At 39.0% G+C, this 27,020-nt stretch overlaps 1 protein-coding gene and 1 pseudogene across 1 annotated transcript in view; both read right to left on the reverse strand.

Moving 5' to 3' along the window:
- CDKL5 (cyclin dependent kinase like 5) overlaps nucleotides 1-27,020 on the reverse strand; it is a 124,579-nt gene that overhangs the window by 72,754 nt on the left and 24,805 nt on the right. The window lies entirely within an intron of this gene.
- LOC110575050 lies at nucleotides 21,495-22,616 on the reverse strand (annotated as a pseudogene).

The raw sequence follows: 27,020 nt of genomic DNA on the forward strand, positions 1-27,020 counted from the left end.
AATTGTAAAATTTACTAAGTTATTTAAAATGCAATTACATAACTTGAATTATGAATTCTCTAAATTGATTACACTCTTTATAAGGAAGTATCAGGAATCATTATTTTAAATGTTTTGCTCTGTAATTTAAAATATCCAACATGCATTATAAAAGAAAACAGAAAAAAATAGTGATTTTAGTTTACTCAGCTATTCATGGATTCCCAAGGTTTTACTATACAATTCATTCTGTAATTAATTATTCCCTGAGGAAGCCATTCCTTGGGAGAAATTTTTTATTTCTTCATCCAAATAGCAGGAAATACAATTTGACACTAAAGTATTTTAAAATATTTCAATCCATGATTTGTACATAAATATCCCAACTGTCTTAAGTTCTTTTACAGAGTGACATGAGCCTCCTTCAGCAGGAGCAAAACCCTACAACCGCAGGCACTGTTGTTACCAGAGAGACCAATATGGTACCTGAAAAAGCAAGCTTTATTTTAGATTATTTAAGTACTTTGCACCAGGCCCTGTGCTAAGTGCTTCCGATGTATTATCTCATTTAATCCTCAAATCACTTACTGAAGAGGATCTTACCATCATGCTCATTTTATAGATGAGGATATACTGAGTTGGGGGGGGGGGTTTGTCCGTTTTTGGTTTTTGAGTACAGTTGACACACAATGTTACATTAGTTTCAGGTGTATAACATGGTGATTCAACACTGAGTTTTAATGAGGTTCTGTAACTTACCCCAAGATCATATGACTAAGAAGTAATAGAGCTAAGATTTTAAACCCAGGAAGTCTGATTCTGGAGGCCATTTCTCATCCATGGTCATGCTATACCACCTTTGCAAGCCATAGATGTAAATTTTGTTGTTAAAAAGGATTAAAGAGGGCACGTACTGAATGGAGCACTGGGTGTTATACGCAAACAATGAATCATGGAATACTACATCAAAAACTAATGATGTAATGTACGCTGATTAACATAATAAAAAAGGGGGGGAAGGATATATTCTGAAACATACGTACACACCTCCACACTGGGGAGGCATCATTATTTCTCATCTGTGGTTTTCTCAAAAATATATGTTATCACCAATAAAAATGTTCAAATAGTTTTCTAATGTCTGTTATAAAACTTATACACCTAAAAGTATGTGCAAAAATTTCCTTATTTCCATCTTTATCTTTATTCTCTTATGTCACAGAAACCTAAAATAAAGAAATTATTTTTAACATTATGAGCAAAATTATAAAATTGGAGTAAATTCATGCACAGGATACATTCCATGGCAGGTAGATACAATGGAACTAACATGTGTTTGCCAAGTACCATAGAAATACAAGTTATTAACCAGGATACAAAATGATGAAAACTAGATTGCTTTCCAAGAAATCTCGTTACTTGTATTATTTATTACCTACAAACTACCATAGTTTGCTAATATTAAAAGTTAGATTAACTACCAAAGTGAAGTATTTCAGACCATATCAGGAAGGAAAAGAATCTATAGCAAAGAAGGAGAGCATTTCCATCAGTCATCTAAGAACGGTCCATTGGGCCCCTGCTTTATATGAGGATATTTTATATGACATCTGGTGGTAGGTAATAATGCATGTCAGTAAATTAAAATTTATGACAATAGTTTAAAAGTACAACAAATGTTATATGATATGCTGCAGGAGTTCAAAACAGATTGATCATGTAAATATACAGAAAAAAATGTCAGATTTAAGTCGATAATATGTCGATTTGCTTCTGGTCATTCTCTCTTGCTGAAATTAAAATGTCATAAATATACCTTCATTCATTCCCATTCTTTCTCTCCCCAGAGGTAACTTCTATCCTGAAACTGTTATGTACCACTCCATGCACATATTTATTATTACAAATGGATTTACCCATAAGCAATTTTACTACTGTTTTGAACATTGAAAATCATGTAAGTGGCATGTTACTGTGAGCATCTTTTGCAATAGCTTTTTGTTTTTAAGCACAACATTGTGTTTCTGAGATTTAAACAAAATCTAGTTCAGTGGCACTCAACTGGGGACACTGTGCACCTCCCCCCACCCCAGGGACATCTGGCAATGTCTAGAGATCCTTTTGGTTGTCGCAATGGGGTGGAGTGGAGGCTACTGGCAACTACTAGGTAGAGCCCAGGACTGCTGAACATTCTACATTGCACAGGACAGCCCCCATGACAAAAAATTACCCACCCCCAAATGTCAAAAGTGCTGGCATCGAAAAACTCTGCTCTAGTTCATTCATTTTAACTGTTTTGTGGTGTTCCACTATAAACACTCCCCCTTTAAAGAGAGAGTGACCACTTTTTGAGATCAAATAAAGCTTTTGAGAAGAATAATATACTGTGAAAATAAATTTTAAGTGAAAATGAGATGATTAAAGACTTATTCTTCAAAAATTATTAAAGCCATTAATCATGGCACTAAAATGTCTACACTCATCTCATTTTCATAAAATGATTACTTTTATAACTTTTGTAATATGGCCCCATTTAAACATCCTATAGTGAAATATACCAAAAGATATATATTATTTACTTTTGTTAAAAATTCAGTGATGCTTTTCAACTGGCCCAAAAGAATTTGGCAGTCACACAAAGTCTACACCAATAACTAGCAAAACTGCAACAAAGGTTCATGTTATGGGATAGTGTTACAGGAAATACTGGTGTAAATTCTAAACTGTCCATTATTTGTATGCTAAGAGTATTACACAAAAACTCTTACATTTTAAAAAGCATTACAAGGGGGGCGCCTGGGTGGCTCAGTCAGTCAAGTGGCTGCCTTCGGCTCAGGTCATGATCCCAGGGTCCTGGGATAGAGCCCCGCATCAGGCTCCCTGCTCAGACGGAAGCATGCTTCTCCCTCTCCCACTCCCCCTGCTTGTGTTCCCTCTCTCGCTGTCTCTCTGTCAAATAAATAAAATCTTAAAAAAAAAAAAAAAAGCATTACAAGGAAAACTCAATCAATTTACTTCATGCTCAGCTTCTAAAAAGAAGATAGTCTCATGAAAATATTAATAGATTATCAAGAACATGAGAGAGCAAGCATGCAGCCAAAAAAGGAAGATGTGGGAAGTAGAATCTTAAGACTCACATAGAAAACAACTGCCTTCAAGCCAAGTCAGTAATAAAATTTCTATGTAACAAAACCTAGTTTCTCATTTATTTCCATTAAAACATCATATCCCTTCTACCCTCCTCTGGGCTGGATATGCCCTCCAGAAATCTTTACTGAGATGTAAGATGACAGTAAATGAAGTATAAAATATCTAGATAGAATGCCTAACCAACCATTCCCTCTTTTCCCTCTCTGAACCTGGTTCTGTCTCCTGTCCCTGTATCTCAGTAAACAGATAAATATCTAGCTAGATATTTAGGATCACTTTTGATATCTCCCTTGTCTGCACCCCCAAACCCATCCAAGTGCTGTTGAATTTTGCCTCCCTAAATCTTTTTCAAATCGGTCCATAGTTCTTCTCTACCTGACTCCCATCCAAATTCCAGCCCCTCGCATTCCCACTTGGAGTACTACCTACCCTCCAAACCCTTCTAATAATGTCTGCCACTGGGAGAGCCTGGTGGCTATTTGAAAACGGAAATCTGCTTTCACTCCACCAGTCCCCATAAAACTCCTGCAAAACTCCCCTGCCCTAAAGACTATGTCAAAGCCCCTCCACGTGGCCAGCAAGGCCCATCCAGGGACTACTCCATGAATGCTCTCCAGCCTCCTCTCCCTAGGTCTCCCTTGCTTGGTGAGCCCCAGCCATCATCACCAAGACCTCCCCTGTTATAGTTCCTTTTGCTCCTAAAAGTTTTGCCCTCCCCTGCCCCACTCAACCCTAAATTACCCCTCTCTCAGACCTTGGCACAAATCATCACTTCCTCAGGGGGGCGCTCCCACTGCCCTGTGACTAAGTCTGAAGCCCCATATGTTCTCTTAACAAACATCTCTTCATAATCATTAAAGTGACACCTTCACATATTTTATGACCACTTGGATAAAGGTCTGACTCCACCACTGGACTCCAAGCATGTGGGTGAAAAATAATGTATGACTGGTTCAAAAGTGAACTATGCAAGAGAGAGGCAGATCCAGTGCAAAAGTCTCACTGTACAGCATCACCAGTTCAAAATTTACATCCTGCTGGCCCAGATCATGTTTCTTCTTGGATGAAATTTACTAATTCCACTATAGCCTAACGGAGAAACACTTTTTCCTACAATAATTAAAAAAAAAAAAAAAAAAAGACCTTCTTTGGGATATAAGGAATTTTTTTAAAGCCAAAAAACATGAGAACAAAGAATATACATATACACATTTAAGTTTTTTAAAGAACAGTATATCCCTAGGAGACATATTAAGATAGACCTGTCTCGGGCGCCTGGGTGGCTCAGTTGGTTAAGCGACTGCCTTCGGCTCAGGTCATGATCCTGGAGTCACAGGATCGAGTCCCGCATCGGGCTCCCTGCTCGGCAGGGAGTCTGCTTCTCCCTCTACCCTCCTCCCTCTCATGCTCTCTGTCTCTCATTCTCTCTCTCGCAAATAAATAAATAAAATCTTAAAAAAAAAAAAAAAAAAACACAAGATAGACCTGTCTCCTTCTTTCTTTAAAATGTTTCAAAAAATGGGAAGATAATGAAACATAAGACCCTTCAAAATTTCATCTGGCCCTCTTCAGAAGCCCTTCAGTAGGCAAGTATTTGAATAAGCTCTTAAAATTCTGAAGGGGGCGTCTGGGTGGCTCAGTTGTTAAGCGTCTGCCTTCGGCTCAGGTCATGATCCCAGGGTCCTGGGATCAAGCCCCGCATCGGGCTCCCTGCTCCGCGGGAAGCCTGCTTCTCCCTCTCCCACTCCCCCTGCTTGTGTTCCCTCTCTCGCTATGTCTCTCTCTGTCAAATAAATAAATAAAATCTTTAAAAAAAAAATTCTGAAGGAATTACAGTGTCTTGATTAAAAGCCTGTTTTGCAGGGTGCCTGGGTGGCTCGGTCGGTTAAACAGTTGCCTTCAGCTCAAGTCATGATCTCAAGGTCCTGAGATTGAGCCCAGCGTCCTTGGGCTCCCTGCTCAGCGGGGAGTCTGCTTCTCCCTCTCCCTCTGCTCCTCCCCCTGCTAATGCTCTCTCTTACTGTCTCTCTCAAATAAATAAAATCTTTTTTTAAAAAATAAATAAAAACCTGTTTTGCTATTTGGCTACTCTGGCCTCCTACAGATCATAAAAACGTACTGCAAAACTGATACTGCTTTCTTTCTGTTAAAAATTTCTTTTTTAGCATTACTATAAAATGGCTGCAGTTACAAGGTTGCCAATATTTACCAAGTTATATAAGAAGGCTTACTAAATTAAAAAATTAGTATTTATTGACTTATTTCTCCACCTGAAACAATAAAATAAAGATTGTTATCCTTCACCATCACCTCTACTCCATTCTGAGACAAAGCTAGTGAGATATTTCCTCTAGCCCAGAAAAACATAATATGAAAACAGAGATGTCACATAACTACTAATATCTAATATTTGTGTGATACGAAACATTCCCAATGATGGAAATAGTCACAGATCTGAGAACTGGCTAACAAGATGCTTATGATGTTGTTTAGTATCATGGTTGCCAAATCCTTAGTGCAAACGTGCTACAAACATCCAGTAATTTTGTATTAATGGTGTTTGGGGGAAGTCAAAGAAAAGGGGTAAAGCTTGGGCCCATGTGGAACAGAAAGAAGGGAAGAGCCTCTACAGGTGGGATAAAAGACCATGAGTTTTGTGGGAAGAAAAAATCAAAGGGAGAGGCTCTCTTGTAAATATAAGCCACATTGGGTTGTTGTTGTTGTTTTGTTTTTTTTTTAAGGTTTTACTTGTTTATTTGTGGAGAGAGAGAGAAAGAGAAAGTGCCAGAGCGGGGAGGAGGGGCAGAGAGAGAAGCAGACTCCCCACTGAGCAGGGAGCCAGATGCAGGGCTTGATCCCAGGACCCTGAGATCATGACCTGAGCCCAAGGCAGATGCTTAACCAACTGAGCCACCCAGGTGCCCCTATAAGCCACATTCTTAAGGAGGCCACTGGAATTCCTACACTAAAGTCTTCAACTATTTTTATTTGAACATTAAAAATAAATATATCCAGTAATACTGTGAGACTTGGGGCCACAAATATAATAAAAACCATAAAAGTCTAGGAACATTTAGTTGATAAATACAAGCTAACCCACATACCCGGAAAGCCCTTGTAAGTACTTCTAATAGGCCCAGAATGCCTGTTGGTGGATCAATATCAACCTGGACATTGGCTGATAATATCAAAGGATGTAACCGTGATGAATTAAGGAAACTAGTTCACACAGAACTGTACACTTAAAATAGGTACATCTTATTGTATATAAGGGATATGCTTATATGCAAATTATACCTCAAAAAAGTTGATTTAAAATGAATTATTTAAGCAGCCATCAAAAAAAAATGAAATCTTGCCATTTGCAATGACATGGATGGAACTAGAGGGTATTACGCTAAGCAAAATAAGTCAATCAGAGAAAGACAATTATCATATGATCTCACTGATATGCAGAATAAGAAACAAGGCAGAGGATCACTGGGGAAGAGAGGAAAAAATGAAACAAGATGAAAACAGAGAGGGAGACAAACCATAAGAGAGACTCTTAATCTCAGGAAACAAACTGAGGGTTGCTGGAGGGGGAGGGGTGAGGGGATGGGGTGGCTGGGTGATGGACACTGGGGAGGGTATGTGTTGTGGTGAGTGCTGGGTGTTGTGTAAGACTGATGAATCACAGACCTGTACCACTGAAACAAATAATACATTATATGTTAATTTAAAAATTAAAAAATACTACAAAAAATAATAAAAAATAAAATGATTTAAAAATAATTCACCTCATAGTTATAGACCAATATAAACTTGCTACACTGTTAATATAATTAATAAAAAGTTCAAAAAATAAATGCAGTTAAGATGGAAAATCAAGCACCCAAAGAACAATTTTCACTAACTTCTATGGCAGAGCAAATAGCAATTCTTTTCAATAGAGAGAGACTTCCAAAACAATTTAGCTCTGTATTTATAGATCACACAAAATTTGAGATATACCTGATTTTTATATAACCCTTTCAGACATTATATACAGATGCTCTTAAATCACTTTGTCTACAACCACACTCAGACTGTGATTATATCCACAAATGAAAGGAAATTACAAAGAGTACAGGGCAATGATGCCTGTCAGACAGCATTTCAGTTTAGTAATATTAACCATCATGTCCTACTCTAGTTATTGTGCAATTGTGTTAGAGTTGTATTTCATTTTGCCCTTATTTTACAACAATAAGCAGACAATGAGAAAATGAAAACTTCACCTCTAGTGGTCAATTGAGAAGATAGTATTAATTAGGCATGCCAAATGCAGGCAATCTATATCCTCAATCAGATAATCATTGACTTAAGCTGTGTTCCATAGTGAACGAAGAGTACAAAATTTACATTTAACATTGTAAATACATCCTCAAAGACAATCTAAGATGTGCCAAGAAAATGTAGCTTTTTAATTTTCTATAACTTTTAACCTTTCTTTCCAAGCTCTGACCTTGATTTAATTTGCATTCTATAGTAACTCAGTCTTTTCTGGTTTATAGTCTCTTTCAAGAAAATGCTCAGCTTCCCCCTCAGATTTTCTCCCTGTTTCTACCAAGATGGCAGATGGATGTATGGATGTGGGTTGGGGTTACAGAACTTCATTGTGGTAAGGGAAGGGCTTTCAGATAAATACAGGCCCTTGTACTGTCCCCTGGGACTCTGGTCTCCAAGACAAGGTTCCTTATAGGCCTGGACCCCAGAGCACTGGCCCAATGTTGCTGTTGGACCCCATGGGGACTGTGGACTCAGGTATGTGCTCTTGGCTTATAGCCCAGGTGTCTGGCCCCTTCTCATCTTTAATTGGTGAAGACATCCAACTCCTCAATCTCATTTATACCCACGACCTGGCTATCAACCATAGTGTTATCAGCTTGCCCCTCAACATAGCATCCCCACTGATAGGTTCACTGGCTCTCAACCCAGCCACCTAGAGTGTGCAGTAACTTTGAGATTCCTTAGAAGCCAGTCACAAGCTGAAGAGAGACCCAGGAATCTTCTCTCCACCTAACCACAGCATGCCACATTTTACTCTGCTGTTGCTGCTTCCACTGTGATGAGGCAACTTTGCAAGGCAGTTCCCTCAGTTCCAAAAGGGGAATGGGGCATAAGCTTCCTTCACTTTCAGCTTTATTTACCCTCAACCTATGGTCTCCCTAAATCCAGAATATCAGTTCCCTGAGGTAATGGGGGGCAGGGGGAGAGACTGTCAAGACTTGCCTGCCCTAACTCAGCCTGTTCGGCTCACACCCCTTTGGCACCTTTCATCTCTCTTTTAAGTCTCACAGTAATTTCCCCTACAAAGAGGCATTCACCCTACTCTCTTACCTGGAACCAAGATAGAAGAAAAAGAAGAAAAAAACCAGTTTACTGACCCAAGATACATCACCAGGTATTCCATAAATATTACCCCTGTTAAATATATATTCAGGTACAATGACAGGGGAAAAGAAAAAAAACGTTTATAACTAAAATGCACTGATGATCGGGGCGCCTGGGTGGCTCAGATGGTTGAGCGTCTGCCTTCGGCTCAGGTCATGATCTCAGGGTCCTGGGATCAAGCCCTGCATCGGGCTCCCTGCTTGGCAGGGAGCCTGCTTCTCCCTTTCCCTCTACTGTTCCCCCTGCTTGTGCTCTCTCGCTCTCTCTGTCAAATAAATGAAATCTTTAAAAAAAAAATAAAATAAAATGCTCTGATGATCAACATAAAAAAATATGGTCCAAATGAAGACAAAATCTACTGTCCTGTTTTACTAGTGATAGACTGCTTGCTACAGATTTCTTTACTGAAGGAAGGAATGACTGTGCCTAGCTTTCTCAGGGCCAATTTCTTCCAGGAAATTGTGTAGATACCAATGAAGTCAGCATACTTAAGTTTTGCAGACATTGGTGGGTAAACAATGTATAGAATGCTAACAATAGCAGAGCTAATATAGAGGCAAGTTGCTCACTGCTTTCTGGGAGCGCTAACAACAACCAGACCCATGAGTATATACTCACACCTTCTGCTCAAGTTAGAAACATTACTACTAAAGTGATTATAAAACCACTGCTTAAGAATGTCTGATTCCATTTTGCTTTTATTCATCAATAAGCTGATAAATCGTACATGCATATATAAAATGTAAAATCTGTAATTCTTGATTTTTGGCCCTACTTTCACTTTTTTTGAAGATTTTATTTATTTATTTGACAGAGCAAGAGCACAAGCAGGGGGAGTGGGAGAGGGAGAAGCAGACTCCCCGCCGAGCAGAGAGCCCGACGTGGGGCTCGATCCCAGGACCCCGGGATCATGACCTGAGCCGAAAGCAGCCACTTAACCGACTGAGCCTCCCAGGCGCCCCTGGCCCTACTTTTAAATTTACCTATAAAAGAAGAACAATCAGAGTACTGAAAACTGGTGAAGAAAGTCAAAACACCATGTTTTCTTCCAACTCATGAGAAATATGCCTGGGATTTAGGACAGAAACATGCTTAAGGAAACTCCAAAGTTCAAAAGCAACAGAAATTATGTTCCATATAACAGGGTTAGGCTACAGGCATAAGGTCCTCCAGCTTACTACAATGTTGCCAAAATGTGAAAGACTGATAGGGAGAGTGAAACAAACTCAGAAGCTCTCTGTTCAAACAACTGAACTGGATTACCTCTAGGGAAGTCATGATCATACATTCTGATAGATACGCTCACACATATGCAAACAAAAATGGTACAACTAAAATCTGAAACAAGTTCCAAGTCACCACTTTTTGCCGTAACCATATCCATGTAGAAAACTGAAAATTACATTCAACATAGGTAGCAACAGTTTTTCTTTTCTTAAAAACTTATTTTCAAAGTATCTAGTTTAGTTAAAACTTATTTTATCTTTTATGCATTGTGGAGAAAACTAGAGAATGTCAGATTCACTTTCTCTTACCACAGAAAGAGAGGAGTATCAAACATAAAACAACAGCCTAAATATTCTTGAAAGAGCAAGTCTGGTTAGCCTTTATATCCAAGTACCCAGCACTTTATCTTACATATGATAGCTATGTAACAAAAATGTCCACAGAAATGAACTGTACCATCTTGTTGTACAGGCATGGAACTGTTTACCACCATCATAAAGGAAGCTGAATGACCTCAAACACACCACCTTGAGAGCTAAAGCAAAAGAGAAGGAGAGGACAAAAATCCCAGAAGTGGCCATGCCTTTGAAACAATTGTGGAATAGAAGTCTCAAGCAGTTCACTGTTTTGAGAGAATCAGCCAAGAAACACTGTATAACCTGAACAAAATTCTTGTGTGGCTGGTTATTTGATGTCAAGAATATCACTGAGGCATTCTAGTTGAAATCCTCTTGTAGGAATATTCTCCAAAGACCTCAGTGAGGTCATCAGTTTGCACATAATAGATATTTCAAACATACTCTGCTTTCAATCACAGGATTGAGGAAAAGAAAGATGTATTACATACCATGCAGCCTAGCAGCTTTCCAAGGCTTTCAATATAAAGTTTTAATTCCATGCTTCATCTCCTAACTTCAAAAACAAAAAACCCCAAAACAACAACAAAAACCCTGCTCCTGTCACACCTAATTATTTGTAGTTTCTCAAATGAATCTTCACATATACTTGCTTACACTCTGCCTCCAGCATTCATCCTTTCTTCATTCATTCATTTATTCAAACAACAGTTTTCAAGCTCCTACCCAGTGACAGGTACTGTGCTAAACAAAACAGGGCAATTCAAATAGAGTATTTATTTGGGTGAGGGAGTACCCATGGAGGTGACTTGTTTTTAGCTGGAACTTAAATCACAAGAAGCCAACCCTGCTACTTCAAGTTATTTCTTCTTTTTCCTTTAAAACCCTCCTTTGGGAAGCACTCCAAGATCCCCCAGCTTATTTTCTATGTTCCTTTTTTGTGGTCCCTAGCACTCTATACACACCTCCAACCAGGATCTTAGCATACCTGCATGGGAATCTGGGGTTTGCCATTCAGCCTCACTTCCCACCTCAAGACTGTAAGATCCATAAGCCTAAGCGCTTCACATAACTCTATGCCCCTAAGACCTAGCAGAAAGACACTCCATAAAGGTAGGCTAAATGAGTTAGGCACTTGAGCTGCTCTAAGTACCTCTTAAGGATCTTACAGGGACCAAGAAGAAATAAAGCCATGGACACACAGAGAATAGAGATATTTAAATTTTAACTAAAAACATCACAGAAAATAAAGACTGAAATAGTATCTTGTTAAAAAGACCACCTGAGTTTTGAAATGAGTGACCTATTTATTTCTTAACATTCTCATCCACCGACAGCCTATGAACTACTCAAGGGCAGAGACCACATTCTAACCACTATGCTGTCATGAGCCTTTTTCTTCTAGAATGTGGGCTCTCCACAATCATGAACCATGCCCTTTTTGTTCTTTATCCCAAACATCCAGCAGAACTCACTACAGCAGGTGCTTTAATAAATGTCTGCTTAATCAATTAACTTGAAGTTCTAAAACTCGCTCCTGTGGTTTCTCTTGAGCTAGAACTAACAAAGATCCCTTTATACATCAACAAAGAATGTATTTAAATGGCATTGATAATAAATCAATATGAATTTGAAAGATCTGCTTCAGATAAGTCACAGACTGGGTAAGTGCCTATGGAAATTTAAACACCAATGACATGAAAAATGCAAATCAATGAATTATTTTAAGAGAAATTATACATCATTTTCTAACAAAACACGACAAATTTTATATTCAACACTGTGTTTATAAAGAATAGAACAAACTGTTATATTACCTAGTACACAGAATATGTAAATGAAACTTGACTCCACATTTTAAATGAGAAAATTTAAATTTTCACTGAAAAAGCAAGGTAAAGGGCAGCATGAATCACTCCTGAACAGAAAAACTTGATTACATTCTAAGTACAATAAGCCCCAAAAGTAGAATTTAAATCTAATGGCATGGATAATATTAATATAATGACTTGTGAATCACATCCTTCTAGTTATTCTACTAGCTGTATTTGAACAAAGAGGCACCTAAAGCAATAGAAAATATCATAAATGTATAAATAGATGTGACAAATAATAGATGTATATAATACAATATAATCTGGCTAAATTTTCTCTTGAACTCTAAACAACCAAAGAAAATGCAGAAATTTCTAACAAAATTATTTCTTACTTTCTGAAACAAATTTAAAAACCTCATTATTAGAGGACTGTACCCCAAACAATTTAAAATACAAGATATGTACTGGTTATTTTTCGTACTCTCATTGCCAGATCTATGTGGTTTCATAATAAAGGAAACAAAGTGTTTCTAATTAGAAAGTCTTTAATTACATAAAATTACTTAATTGATGATACCTTTTAGAAACCCAGAAGCACTTCCTTCAGACACAATCTTGATTTCAAACAAATAATAATAAAGCAAAGTGAAACTCAAAGACTGTCACACATCCAGAAGAAGGGTAAGAACTTCAGATCTAGAGCCAAACTGCCTGAATTTAAATCATGGCTCTACCATTTACTAGGTAAGTGACCTTTGACAAGTTACTTAACTTCTCGGTGCCTCAATTTCCTTTTCTGAAAATTGTGTCTAACGTCACTTATTCCTGAGATTGCTATTAGGACTGAATAAGGGGATACAAGTAAAATGCTCAGAACAGCACATGAACTAAATGTTACTACTATTATTACTATCATCAGGGAGAAAGTTCAAAATGCTCTAGGCATTCCCAAATATGTTTCCAGAGGAACTCAGAGAACATGGGGTTTGTCCCTGGGGGTGAGGGGAGGGGGGGGGTGCCTTCTCCTGTCCCTAGGGAGAACTAACAGTCATTATTATAAAGCCCAGACTTACAAAGGCAGTGGAGCTGAACTTCCCATCCAATAGGCTCATGTCAAAGAGAGCTGATGTTCTTCCAGGAGCAGAGGATCCTCCAGGACTAGGAGGATCACAGAGCTGGGGCTTCTGCATGAGGCAGAGGGGTGTCCAGGACTTTGGACAGTGGTGTTACTTGGCTAGATTCCTCCAGTCTGATCACTAAGCACCATAGTCTGGAGAGCTGGGGCCAGGGAAACAATGCCCACTGGAGGGTAGTGCCTGGCAAAAGGTTTAATGGTAACCAGAGTAACAAGCAATGGTAACCATGAGAACAACAAGGCACTTAAGGATTAGGCCTCTTCCCCATTTGCCTGGCACTTCATAAACCAAAGAAGGCTTATATCAGTCAATGGGAAGCAAAGGAGCTCCAATGCCAGAAGCCACATGGTATGGAGCTAGATTTAATTTCTTTTTTTTTTTTTTAAGATTTTATTTATTTATTTGACAGAGAGAGAGGGAACACAAGCAGGGGGGAGTAGGAGAGGGAGAAGCAGGCTTCCCACCAAGCAGGGAGCCTGATGTGGGGCTCGACCCCAAGACCCTGGGATCATGACCTGAGCCAAAGGCAGATGTTTAACGACTGAGTCACCCAGGCGCCCCTTTAGTTTCATTTCTAAAATAAAGAATTGTGTTTCTACCTCAGTGTCAAGAGGCAAATTAAAATCTATTTCACAGGTCTTTAAACTCTACAAAATGGCGAGGTCTCTGAAGTTAAGGATGCTATCTCAGTACCATCTATAGTCCCCAGGGCCAATCACAGTGCCTGATATATGGTTTATTTCAAGAACTGATGTTATCATATAAACCGATATTTACAGAATTTTCACACACACGTGGAGACTTCTAGTTTTGGTAAAGATGGAGCAGCCCCACTTCTCCCCGGTCCTTCCTCTTGAAACTAAAAATCCCTGTATATAACATACAACTAAGCATAGGAAGACAAGGTGGGAAAGTGGCCAACTGCCTTGGGACTTCAGGACTTGAGGAACACCGTGGCAGTGAGTTCCCTGGGTTTCCCCACTGTCTCCTCTGCATCCCCAAGAGTATTGCAGAAGCCTCCAAACTAGGACCGACAGGAGGCAAATATAAAGAAGTGCCAAGAAAATTCTGTCCTCACAGCCAAAAGACAGGAAAAGGATGAGCTAACAAGAGAAAATCTTTTGGGCAACACTCACCCTAGTCCAGGCAAACATCAATGGAAAAACTGCACTACCATCCCACTGAGGTTTCAGCGGGGCTGAGCAGATAGACACTCCTTACTTACACACACACACACACACACACACACACACACACACACACCAAGGAAGCAGGCAGCAGGGCTCCAACTCCCTAACTCCCCACCTGGTGCTGTCCCTGTTAGTGGGGTTGAGCAGGGAGCTAATCTTCCATCCCCTGCCTGGCAGAAGCAGGCACAGCTCCCATTCCCTGCCTTGTCATATTGGCAAGTCCAGTCAAGAGCTGATCTTCCATTTCCCTCCAGGCAGAAGCAGGCAACAGTACTCTGGCCCCTCTGCCGCAGTGGTGTCTGCAGGATGGAGCAGAAGCAATAAGGCAATGTGAATCACTGGTCCACTTTTCTCTGGGAAGCTGTTAGCAGGGCCAAATGAGGAGGTAAACATCCACCCCACCCTTCTGCAAGGAGGCAGTGAGAGTAAGAACAATGGGGGTGGGGGGGGCAAGCAGGAAGCTGAACATACCTAGCCAGCCATCAGACTACCACCCAACAGGGAGACTGACTGCTGAACAAAAATAAATAAATAAAGTCCAGAGGTCATAATATCCAAACTGACCAGGATACAATAAAAATATATATATCAATCATACCAAGGACCATGAAAGTCACAACTTGAATTAGAAAAGAGACGTCACCACAGAGATGAATCAGATGTTAGAATCTGACAAAGATTTTAAAGCAACCTTAATAAAACTACTTCAGGGCGCCTGGGTGGCTCAGTTGTTAAGCAACTGCCTTCGGCTCGGGTCATGGTCCCAGGGTCCTGGGATCGAGTCCCATATCGGGCTCTCTGCTCTGCGGGAAGCCTGCTTCTCCCTCTCCCACTCCCCCTGCTTGTGTTCCCTCTCTCGCTGTGTCTCTCTCTGTCAAATAAATAAATAAAATCTTTAGAAAAATAAATAAATAAATAAAACTACTTCAACAAGCGACCCAGAAACACCCATGGGCAGAGATTAAAAATAGCTCCAATGAAAGCCTGCTCTCTCAAGCTAAAGGACCAGGCAAGGAGCAGCCTAGCATGACAGAAAACATTTAGACAATAACCAACCACCCTACTCCAGCCAAATGAAACACTGGCTCCATTCACATCAATAAGGGCAAAGTGGGAAGCATGTCCAATCCCCTGCCAGGGTAGTACCAGTGAAGGCCACATAAGAAGCCAAACTCCCATTCACATCGGTATCAAGGAGCCCCTCCCCAGTAGGTATCAATGGAGGCCGAAGGAGGAAACTGAACTACCATCCCCATTTGTGCCCCCTACCTTGCAGAGCACTGTCATAAAAGACCAGATAAAACAGAAGATTAAATAAGATAGTCTAATGACATAATATCCAAAATGTCCAGGTTTCTACAGAAAATCAGTCATCATATTAAGAACTAGGAAAACCTCAACAAGAATGAGAAAAGACTATCAAAAGATGCTAACGCAGAGATGGCAGAATTATTTGGCAAGAATTTCAACGTAGCCATCATACAAAGAGAAAGTCTCAAAGGAAATCTTAATTTCATAGAACTTAATGAAAATACATTAAATCAAAATATGTGTGATGCGGCTAAAGCAGTACTAACAGAGAAATTTATAGCACTAAATGCACACATTAGAAAAGAGGAAAGTTCTCGGGTGCCTGGGTGGCTCAGTTGGTTAAGCGACTGCCTTCGGCTCAGGTCACGATCCTGGAGTCCCAGGATCGAGTCCCGCATTGGGCTCCCTGCTCAGCAGGTAGTCTGCCTCTCCCTCTGACCCTCCCCCTTCTCATGTGCTCTCTCTCTCTCAAATAAATAAATAAAATCTTTAAAAAAAAAAAAAAAAAGAAAGAAAAGAGGAAAGTTCTCAAATCAATAATCTAAATTCTTACCTCAATACCAGAAAAAGAAATGAGCCCAAAACAAGAAGGAATCAGTGAAATATCAAACAGGAAAATAAAATAAAATAATTTAAAAATTTTTAAATTAAGGAAATCAATGAAGCTAAAACCGGTCCTGCTAAAAGATTAGTAAAATTGATAAACTTCTAGCAAGACTGATAAACATAAAGAGAAGATGAAAATCATCAATATCAGTAACAAAACAGGGGGGAGATCCCTAGAATCCCATGGCCATTAACTTCACACTCCTTAAGTTTCACAACTTAGAAGGAATAGGCCAATTCCTGGAAAACCACAAACTACCAAACATAACCAAGATGAAATAAACAATTTAAATAGTTGTATAAGTATTAATTGAATTTGTAATTTTAAAGTTCCCAATAAAAAAAACTTCAGACTCATATGGGTTCACTAGAGAATTCTACCAAACATTTTAAGGAGAATTAACGCCAATTTTACACAATCTCTTCCAGAAATTAGAAGAGGAGGAAACACTTCCCAACTCATTTTATGAGGCTACTAATACAATGATATCAAAACCTGACAAAGACAGCACAAAAAAAAAAAAAAAAGTTTAGACCAGCATCTCTTACGAACTCACGTACAAAAATCCTCAACAATATATTAGCATTTCAAATCCAGTGATATATAGAAAGAACTGTATACCATGACCAGTTGGATTTATTCTAGATATGCAAAGCTGATTCAACATTTGAAAACCATGCAACAGGGTAAAGAAGAAAACTCATATGATCATATCAACTGATACAATAAAAGAATGACAAAATTGAACACCAGTTTATGATAAAAAAAAAAAAACTCTGGCTAACTAGAAATAGAAGGTAAGTTTCTTTCAAGCTTTATAAATATCATCCACAAAACCCTAGAGCTAACATATCTAACAGTGAAAGACAGAATGCTTTTTCTCTAAGATCAGGAACATGAAAAGAATGTCTGCTCTCATCACTATTACTGAACACAGTACTGGAAGTTCTAATGAGAGTAATAAGCCAAGAAAAAGAAATAAAAAGCATACAGACTGTAAACAAAGGAATAAAACTGACACTATTTGCAGATGACATGATCATCTACACACACAAAAAAAATCCCAAGAATCCACCAAAACCTCTTAGAACTAATAAGTTTAGCAAGATTGTAGAATACAAGATCAACTCACAAAAATCAATCACATTTCTTTTTTTTTTTTTAAGATTTATTTACTTATTTATTTTAGAGAGAGAAACAGACAGCACAAGCAGGAGGGGCTGAGGAAGAGGGAGAGAGAACCTCAAGCAGACTCTGCGCTGAGCACAGAGCCCAACATGGCGCTCAATACCAGGACCCTGCAATCATGACCTGAGCCGAAACCAAAGAGTTGGTGGCTTAATGGACTGTGCCACCTAGGCACCCCAATCAATCACATTTCTATATGCAAACAACAAAAATGGGAGACCGAAGTTAAAAGCAAAATATCATTTACAATTACTCCAAGGAAAGGGGTGCCTGGGTGGCTCAGTCCATGCATCAGACTCTTGATTTCAGCTCAGGTCATGATCTTGGGGCCGTGGGATTGACCCATGTAGGGCTCCACACTCAGCACAGAGTCTGCTTGTCCCTCTCCCTCTGCTCCTCCCCCCGCACTTATTCTCTCTCTGTCTCTAAAATAAATAAATAAAAATCTTAAAAAAAGTTACTCCAAGGAAATGAAATAGTCCAATATAAACTTAATGAAATATGTACAGGATCTGTATCCTACAAATTACAAAATGTTAATGAAAAGAACTGAAGAAACCCTAAGTTAATTGAGAAACATACTATGCTCATGTATTAGAAAACTCAACAAGATGCCAATTTTCCCCAAATTGATATATAGCTTTAATGCAATTCCTATAAAAAATCCCAGCAAGAGTTTTGTAGATATAGGCAAATTTATTCTAAAATGAAAATGGAAAGGCACATGACCTGGAATTGCTGAAGAAATTTTGAAAAAGCAGAGTAAAATGAGAGGAATCACTCTACCTGATGTTAAGGCTTACTACAGAGCTACAGAACAGTGTGATACTGGCAGAGGGATAAACACACAGATCAGTAGGGCCACACAGATACATCTAACTGATGTTTGCCTGCAAAAGCAATTCAATTGAGGAAGGAGAGACTTTTCCACAAATGGTGGTGCTACAGCAATTGGACTCCATAGCCAAGAAAGAAAAGAGACAAGACAAGACGAGATGAGACAAGATGAGAAGAAAAATGCCTCAACCTAAAATCTCACAACTAATACAAAAATTTACTCAAAATCGATCATGGACTTAAAAGCAAGACCACGGACTTACATTTACTTAAATGTAAACCTATAAAACTTTTAGAAAACAAAGAAGAAAATCTTTAGGATATAGGACTAGACAAAAAGTTCTTAGACTTACCACCAAAAACACAATCCATAAAAGGAAAAACTGATAAATGATCTTATCAAAATTAAAATAATTTGCTCTGTGGAAGACCTTATTGAGTGATGAAAAACAAGCTACAAGCAGGGAGAAAATATTTTCAGGCATATCCAACAAAGGATTTTAATCCATAATATATATTTTTTTTAACTCCTTAAACTCAATAGTAATAAAACAAAGAATCCAATTAGAAAATGGACAGAAGAAACAGATATCTCACGGAAGAGGACACACAGATCCCAATTAAGCACATGAAAAGATGCTCAACATTAGTAGCCATTAGAAAAATGCAAATTTAAACCACAATGAGATCATCTACATACCTACTAGAATGGCTAAAATAAAAAACGGTGATAATACCAAATGCTGGTGAGCATGTAGAGAAATGAGATCACTCATACATTATTGATGGGAATGTAAACCACTCCGGAAAAAGAACATGCCAGTTTCTTATAAAACTATATATTCACTTACAACTCAGCAGTAACAATCTTGAGCATTTATCGCAGGGAAATGAAAACTTTTGTTCACAAAAAAACCTATACACAAATGTTCAAAGAGCTTTATTTGTAATAGCCAAAACCTGGAAACAACCTAAAGGTCCTTCAACACGTGAATAAACAGTGGTACCTCCATACTATGGACTACTACTCAGCAATAAAAAAATTTAAAAAATTAAATTAAAAAACCTACTGGTTCATACAAAAATTTGGATGGGTCTCAACGGAATTTTGCTGAGAAAAATGCCAATCTCAAAAGGTTATACACTGTACCATTCCATTTAAATAGTATTCTTGAAATGACAAAATTATAGAGATGAACAGATTAGTGGTTGCAAAGAGTTAGGGAGAGGGGCATGGAGGAGTGCAACCGTGGCTATCAACGGCACAAGGGATCCTTGTCATAAAACTGTTACGTATCTTGACTGTGGTGGCCACATGAACCTACACAAGTGCTAAAAACGACACACGTGTGTGCGCACGTATGTATATATGAGTGCATGTAAAATTGGTGAAATATGAATAAGGTCAATGGATTATATCAATGTCAGTTTTCTGGTTATAATATTCTACTATAGTTATGCAAGATGTTACTATTGGGAGCAATTAATTGAAAGATACATGGAATCTATTATTTCTTACCATTGCATGTAAATCTGTAATTATCTCAAGATAAAAATTTTAACAAAATCAAGCAAGCAATATGTGAAAATCAATGTGAAACAGGAAGTCCAATCCAAGATTTCAGAGGTTTTGCAGTGCCCCATAGAAACACACATCCCATTAGTAAATAACTGTGCTTATTCCTCACAAAACAGTTTGTGAGAAGGAAATCTGAAAGACTCTTTAATGAGCCAAGAGACTGGGTTTTACAAATGAGACCATTTAAACTGTCAGAGCAAGATGCTGTTCATTGGCAGGTTTAACATTTCAGTTGTTCCCATCTTCTCCTTCCTTCTGCCCTGTGGGGTGGGAAGAAGCTTCTGATGAAGAGTAGATCAGTCAGTTAAAAGAAAAAAAAAGAAGCTACATTTTTTGCACATCTATGTAGTGGGTCTATCTGTGATCCTGCTATATATAATTAAAGATGCTAATACTAAAACCTTCTGTAATAGAATCACTGCAATTCCATTTCTAAAACTCTGTAGTAGATTCTGCTTAGATTAAGATGTACCAAGGAAGAGTTCAAAAGACTAGGGAAGATGAATGCAGCCAGAAACTCTCAGAGGAGGCAGACAGGCAGGTTGCTCTCTTAAAACTTTATTTAATAAAGAACATTCTCTAGAATATATGATGGACTAGTTCTACATTTGCATTTAATAAAGCTGAACATGACATTAGTTTAATGTGAAATGTTAAACCATTTAGTGTACAAAACTGTTTATGTAGCTGTCATGCAAAAACAAAGTATGAAGCTCAGCATTTTCACCAACCATCTGTGAGTTTTAGAAAAGTCATTTGAATAAACAGATTTGTTTAGTATATATTTCCAACACATTAGGTACATAGGTAATACTCAAACCTCTTTCAACCTTTCTTGCATTCCAAATAAAATCTTAGTACAAACATCAAAAACACTGGCCATCCCAAAAGACTGCCTACCAAACTCATTAACAGAATACGAGTTCTAAAATAATGCTTATTACGTAGGATTTATTAAGTAAAATAAATCCAAGCACTATCAGTTACTGTAAAATTCATGTAAGAACATTTAATAGTCCAGCTCTAAGCATTCTTTTTAAGTTTCTCACATTAATGAGTGCTGTTTACAGAACTAAAAGTCTTATCATTCAAGTGTCAGTCATTACATTTCAGAAAAAGGACATCATTCCTGATATCTTTCTATAAAAGAAAAAACTCACAATGAGTAGAACCAGTATCCATAACAGGCTAAACTGGGTAAAGGGGGGCACTTTGGGGAGGGAAGTGTGTTTCACTTTCACAGTAGGAATTATGTAAAGATCATACGGCCCACACCGCAAAATCCATGAGAAATGCTCAAATTTGAACCCTGCATTATTTTAAAATCCATGTTCATGAGTTTATATTGCATCTGTTTGTACCAATACATGACAGATATCTATCACTCTTTCATATACACTGAACCATTCTCAGGAAATATGGGAGAGAAAAAGTCCTTACTTATGTGCCACCTAATGCAACTTTTATTATTTAGAATGTAAATTCTTCGCGTCAACCATTTCAAATACCAAGTATGTTCCTCCATTAATCCCCCCCTTTCTCCTCTCCTATCCCAGACCCCCCAGAAAGAACCCTTTATGTCTGTTAAGCCCCATAACTGACGTTGTTGAGTACCACCTCCTCTGGAACAAAAGTACACTCTCCACTGTACCTTCCTTTTCTTTAACAACTGAGCAGAATCATAATGTTTTCAGGCATGTGTCTAGATCTCTAGGTCATTAAGCCTGCTGCTGGCATGACTGCTGGCTTTGCAGAATGGCTGCTGGTCTACAATGACTACTACCCAGTAGCTACTGTTGTCATCCCCACCCCCACCCCCAGAATTCTGCTTATTATCAGGGAAATCAAAAGGCTATGCGTGCAAGTTGGAGGTGGTGCTTCCTGCCTGCCCTATTAGATCTTGCTATGCACTCTGTTTAGCATGGCTTTGCTCATTTCCTTGCTTATTGTAACTGCGGCAGGAAGAACTGTTCCTGTTTCCAGGAACCACCTTGTCCCTGGGAAGGGATATGGTGGAGAGAGGAACAGTTGATGAAGAGTCAGTGGAGGGGCTTGGCAGACCAGATGAATCAAGGTAAGGCTCACTCTCTGGATCCTTCACATGGTCCTTAATGCCCTTGAAGACGACACAGAATAACTCGAGAATGTTCGAAGCAAGAGACACCAAGGACACCACCAGCATGAAGAGAATGAAGATGCTTTTCTCTGTGGGGCGAGAGAGGTAGCAGTCCACCTGATGCGGGCAGGGGTCTCGTTCGCAAGTGTAAACCGCATTCAGGCTGAATCCATAGATGTACCACTGGATCAGCAGGAAGGCCACCTCAAAAACAGACTTGAAGAAGACGCTAATGGCATAGATTCGCAGCAAGCCCCTTCTCATAGTCACCTTACAGTGTTCTTCAACGCTATATTTGAACTTCTTGATCTCAACTTCGATTTCCTCCAAGTGCACCTCCATGTGGACACCAGCGTTTTGAGTGACTCTGAGTTCCTCCCCTCTCTTTTTCAACTTCTCTTCCTTGCGGATCATGTAGAATACATGCACTAGGTACAAGAGTGAGGGGATGGACACAAATATGATCTGCAGGACCCAGAAGCGCACATGAGAGATCGGGAAGGATTTATCATAGCAGACGTTTTCACAACCAGGCTGCCGAGTATTACAACGAAAGGCAAACTGCTCATCATTCCAGGCTGACTCAACCGCTGTCCCCAGTAGCAGGATTCGGAAAATGAAAAGGACCGAGAGCCACACCTTCCCTCCAGGGGTGGAGTAAGCTTGAACCTTGTCAAGGAGTTGGCCTAAGGCACTCCAGTCACTCATGTTGCCTGTTCGCTGTTCTTTCGCTTAAAAGAAGTAGGACACCAAGTGATTGCACTCCTTGGAGGACGAAGTAAAATGAAAAAGTAAGTTCAAGCACTCAAAACTTTCTGAAGTTTAAAAGTCTGCTACACCCTTTGGTACCTTCCTCACTCTTCTTCCTAATGAAAGACAACTGCTGATACCTAATAAAAGCTTATATGGATTCATTTTCATACATGGTGAGCAAATACTCTTAAATAAGGATGTACATATATCAATAATGGGACAAATTACATAAATGAGGGAACAACTTAGGGGCGCCTGGCTGGCTCAGTTGGTTAAGCGTCTGCCTTCGGCTCAGGTCATGATCCCAGGGTCCTGGGATCGAGCCCCCCATCGGGCTCCCTGCTCAGCGGGGAGCCTGCTTCTCCCTCTCCCTCTGCCTGCTGCTCCCCCTGCTTGTGTGCTCTATCAAATAAATAAATAAAATCTTAAAAAAAAAAAATGAGCGGGCGCCTGGGTGGCTCAGATGGTTAAGCATCTGCCTTCAGCTCAGGTCATGATCCCAGGGTCCTGGGATCGAGTCCCGCATCGGGCTCTCTGCTCCTTGGGAGCCTGCTTCTCCCTCTGCCTCTCTCTCATGAATAAATAAATAAAATCTTTAAAAAAAAAAAAAATGAGGAAACAACATAAACACATCTAAAGGTTTCCTTCAATTCCAGAATAAAGCAATCTCCAAAGACAAAGACTGAAACACAGAAACTGAATTAAAAATTCACATGCATATATTGACCAATTCATCTTCAAACGTTATTAGGGCCATCATTTCTGAAGTAGGTAATGATAGGGGTGCCTGGCTGGCTTAGTCAGTAGAGCGTGTGATTCTTGATCTCCAGGCTGTGAGTTCAAGCCCCGTGTTGGTGTGGAGACTACTTTAAAAAGGGGGGGTGGGGGGGAGGAACCAAATATATAATGATATTCATCCCAGCATTATTTATTCAGTGCCTACTAGATACCAGGTACTATACTGGGCACTGGTCCCTATGGGCGAGTAAAACAGAATTCCTGTACTTGTGCAACTTGCAATTAACTAGAGGAAAGAGATCATTAAAAGTACAATATTTTAGGGGTGCCTGGGTGGCTCAGTCGGTTAACCGATTCTTGATCTCAGCTCAGGTCTTGATCTCAGGGTTATGAGTTCAAGCTCCGCATTGAACTCCGTGGAGCCTACTTTGAAGAAAAAAAAAAAAGTCCAGTATTTTATTAAATCTAAGACAACCGATTATAAGATAAACCATTATGTTACTTACCATTCAGAAAGCAATCAAGGCATCCAGTGTTAAGAGGTGCCTTGATTTCAGAAATGTGAGGGGAAATGTACATCTTAGAATCAATGAAAAAGGCTAAATGAATATAGAATTGCAATTTTAAATAAGTACTAAGAAGTAAAAACAAAATAGGTACTGACAGAAATTAACTCAAGGAAATCCAGATCAGTCTGTATAGAGTCAGCCAGGCAAAGAGTCTGAAAACTATTAGCTGTGATGGAAGCCAGCATGGGCAAAGCTTTGAGGGTGGGAGAACTCACTGTACTCAGGGAGCTCAAAGGCAGGCAAACTGGTTACCAGGTATTAAGTAGAGGTAGCAGAGCCCAAGACTGGTGCTGGAGGAGGCTACCTCAGGCATCTGCTTAGCAGCAGAGAAATCTAGGAGCAGAAAGCATGATTATACTGTGATGCTGCGGCAAGACTGAAACTGAGGGAGAAATTACTAATGGCAGTTCAGGAGCTCTAGGGGTCTGTAGGAAGGCTGGGGGAAGAGAGAGGGTACAATTGAAGAATGTACAGAGCAGTACAGGGATAAGGGTTCTGTGCTAAAATGGTTAGCCAGTGAGTTTTGGCGGTGACAAAAAGTAGAAGAGGATGTCAAGAATCATGGGGGTGACCCTGAGAGTCTCTCCCCTAGAGAGGGTAACAGATGACCAATCCTGGCACTGTGGTCCTGAATGCTATGGTGAATGAAGGGACATTTTGTAAAGGTAGCTGCCATCCCAGTTAGCATAAAGTAGCAAGATCAGGACCAAAAAAAAAAAAAGAGGAGCTACAGCTCCCTTCTTATCTGGAAATTGCAAGTCAGGATCCAGCCAACAGAGGCCTCAACTTACTTATTTACTGAATGTGAACCACTATCTCCGTTGAAATGTGAACACATGGAAGCTTTTCTGTTAAGACTAAAATATTAATACACTGTGTTCATTTGTGTGGGTTTCTTCTAGGAGACTGTTATATCACCAGTTTTGGGGGGGCTTTAAGGGAGGGTTTAAGTTTCAGGAGGAGAAACACAGATACCGACCACTAATCTGTTCAGGGCTGGTGGGAGCTGGCATGGGGCACAACCCATAACTGTGCCCCTACTGAAGACCTGCTCTTCTTTCTCCCTTTCCTCCTGACAGCCCTATTTCTTTATAAGAAATGTCTGTAAGCAAAAGCCTAAGTAAAGGTTTCTGCCTCTAATTCAAATCATGCTAGACAAATGGATCTTTATTTTTTTTTAAGATTTTATTTTTAAGTAATCTCTACACCCAACGTGGTCTCAAACACACGACCCTGAAATCAAGAGTTGCATGCTCCAACAACTGAGCCAGCCAGGCGCCCTGGAGCTTACTTTAAAAAAACCCACAACTAATTGATTATTACGTGGCAAAAAATAATTATTTTCAATCAAATTCTTTCAATACAGCATGAACTCATCATTTCTAAAAACAAATTTTATTTAGTATGTTAGGATAAAACCCATAATGGTTAATATTTTAATTCTCCCTCCTGAAAAACTTTCATTCGCAAAGACATTCATTTTAAACAATTAAGAAAATTAAAAGAGAAAAATATTTCTTAAACATGAGTTTGCCAACTAATAATCTTAAATACCATTCAGCTGATTTGTTTCTTGGTTTAACAGCTATTCCTCACAGTAGATTCAGTGAGAAAAATAAAACTTAAAATGAAACCTAAAAAAAGAGGGCAAGGTTAATGTAATTTACAATGTCTCAATTGCCCAAGGTTGGTTACAACTGTTCTCCAAGGATAAGAACTGAAGGTTCCCAAAATGCAATTTTTTAGCAAGTAATCAAATTACAAGGCTTTGAAGTATACACTGTACTTTCTCAGTTGCTTAAATAACACATTTTAGCCAAATTGTCCTTTATCATGCAGATTCTGAAATTAATCCTATTAGGCTAAAGTTACCAAGATCTACAGTTTATAATTAATACATTCTTCAAGGTTAATTGAAAATAAACCACTGGCAGCATAAGAGTTAGGCATTTATTCTCATTAGTTTTTCAAATTTAAACAGTGCTTAGTCTCCAGAGATTTCAAAATGCCTCAGAAAATTGAGTTACTTTTTCAAAAACAACTAGGGTAAAGTAATAACAAGTGAAGGTTAAAGACAATAATCCCTGAAACTACTTTAGCACCGATTCTAAAAGGTATCTGATTAAAAACAGTGCTGGGGGGGTAGGGAGGGAGAAAATCAATAATTCCAGTTAATTTAGGGTAAAGTTATTAGCAATTTTCTAGAACTATAAGAAGCTCTTAAGTTTTTCAAATATTTTGTTCTGAAGAAGTTCTTGCTAATAAGCACTTTGAAAATATATAGATCCGAGATTCAAAGAGATGAAAATAACTAAGAATGAGTCATCTCAGCCAAGCAAATGTTTCATAGAGAAATTAAAAGTCTCTTGCTGAACAATTATTTTTAAACTGGACAAGGTATTTCCATTTTAAAACATAAACATAAAGCGTCAGGTTTCAGTCCCAACAAATAAAGTACCTGAATATTGTCACTCCTATCCTTACAGCAAGAGGGGAAAAAAAAAAAACCCCACTGAAAATCAACTTTCCTTAGGCTTATCAGAGAATTAAGGACATAAGGCAAACTGAACTCCTAAAATCTGGAGAGACAGGCAAAAAGAATCACACCCAAGAACAGCTTACCTGGAGCAGGAGGCACTAGAGCAATACGCTAGGGAGAAAACTTAAATGGTAATTTAGACAAAGGCTTGCCAAGTAAGAACTCCTAGCGACCAAGTCTTAGGAGGGCCCTCCACACTCTCTTGGCTTTACCTCCAGGACTTCACCAGGTTCTGAACATGAAGATCCAAGAATGATCTCCTCCCCTTTTGGGTGAGAGTTAGAAAAAAAAAAAAGTAACAATTTTGAAATATGCCCAGAGTAAAGATCCAATAGAAACCTTCTCCCTTTTGAGGAAGAAGGGGAATATAACCATTTTGAAAAACACCCAGGGAAAAAGTAATGGTTTTGAAATAAGCCTAGAATGTTCTCCATAACAAAGGCCAACACTAAAGGGAAAATTACCAGAGCCTTAAATGTTGTCCTGGGAGAGGGGAAATTAGCCAGCTACAGC

This window comes from Neomonachus schauinslandi, chromosome X (genome assembly GCF_002201575.2).
Source record: "Neomonachus schauinslandi chromosome X, ASM220157v2, whole genome shotgun sequence".
NCBI lineage: Eukaryota > Metazoa > Chordata > Mammalia > Carnivora > Phocidae > Neomonachus > Neomonachus schauinslandi.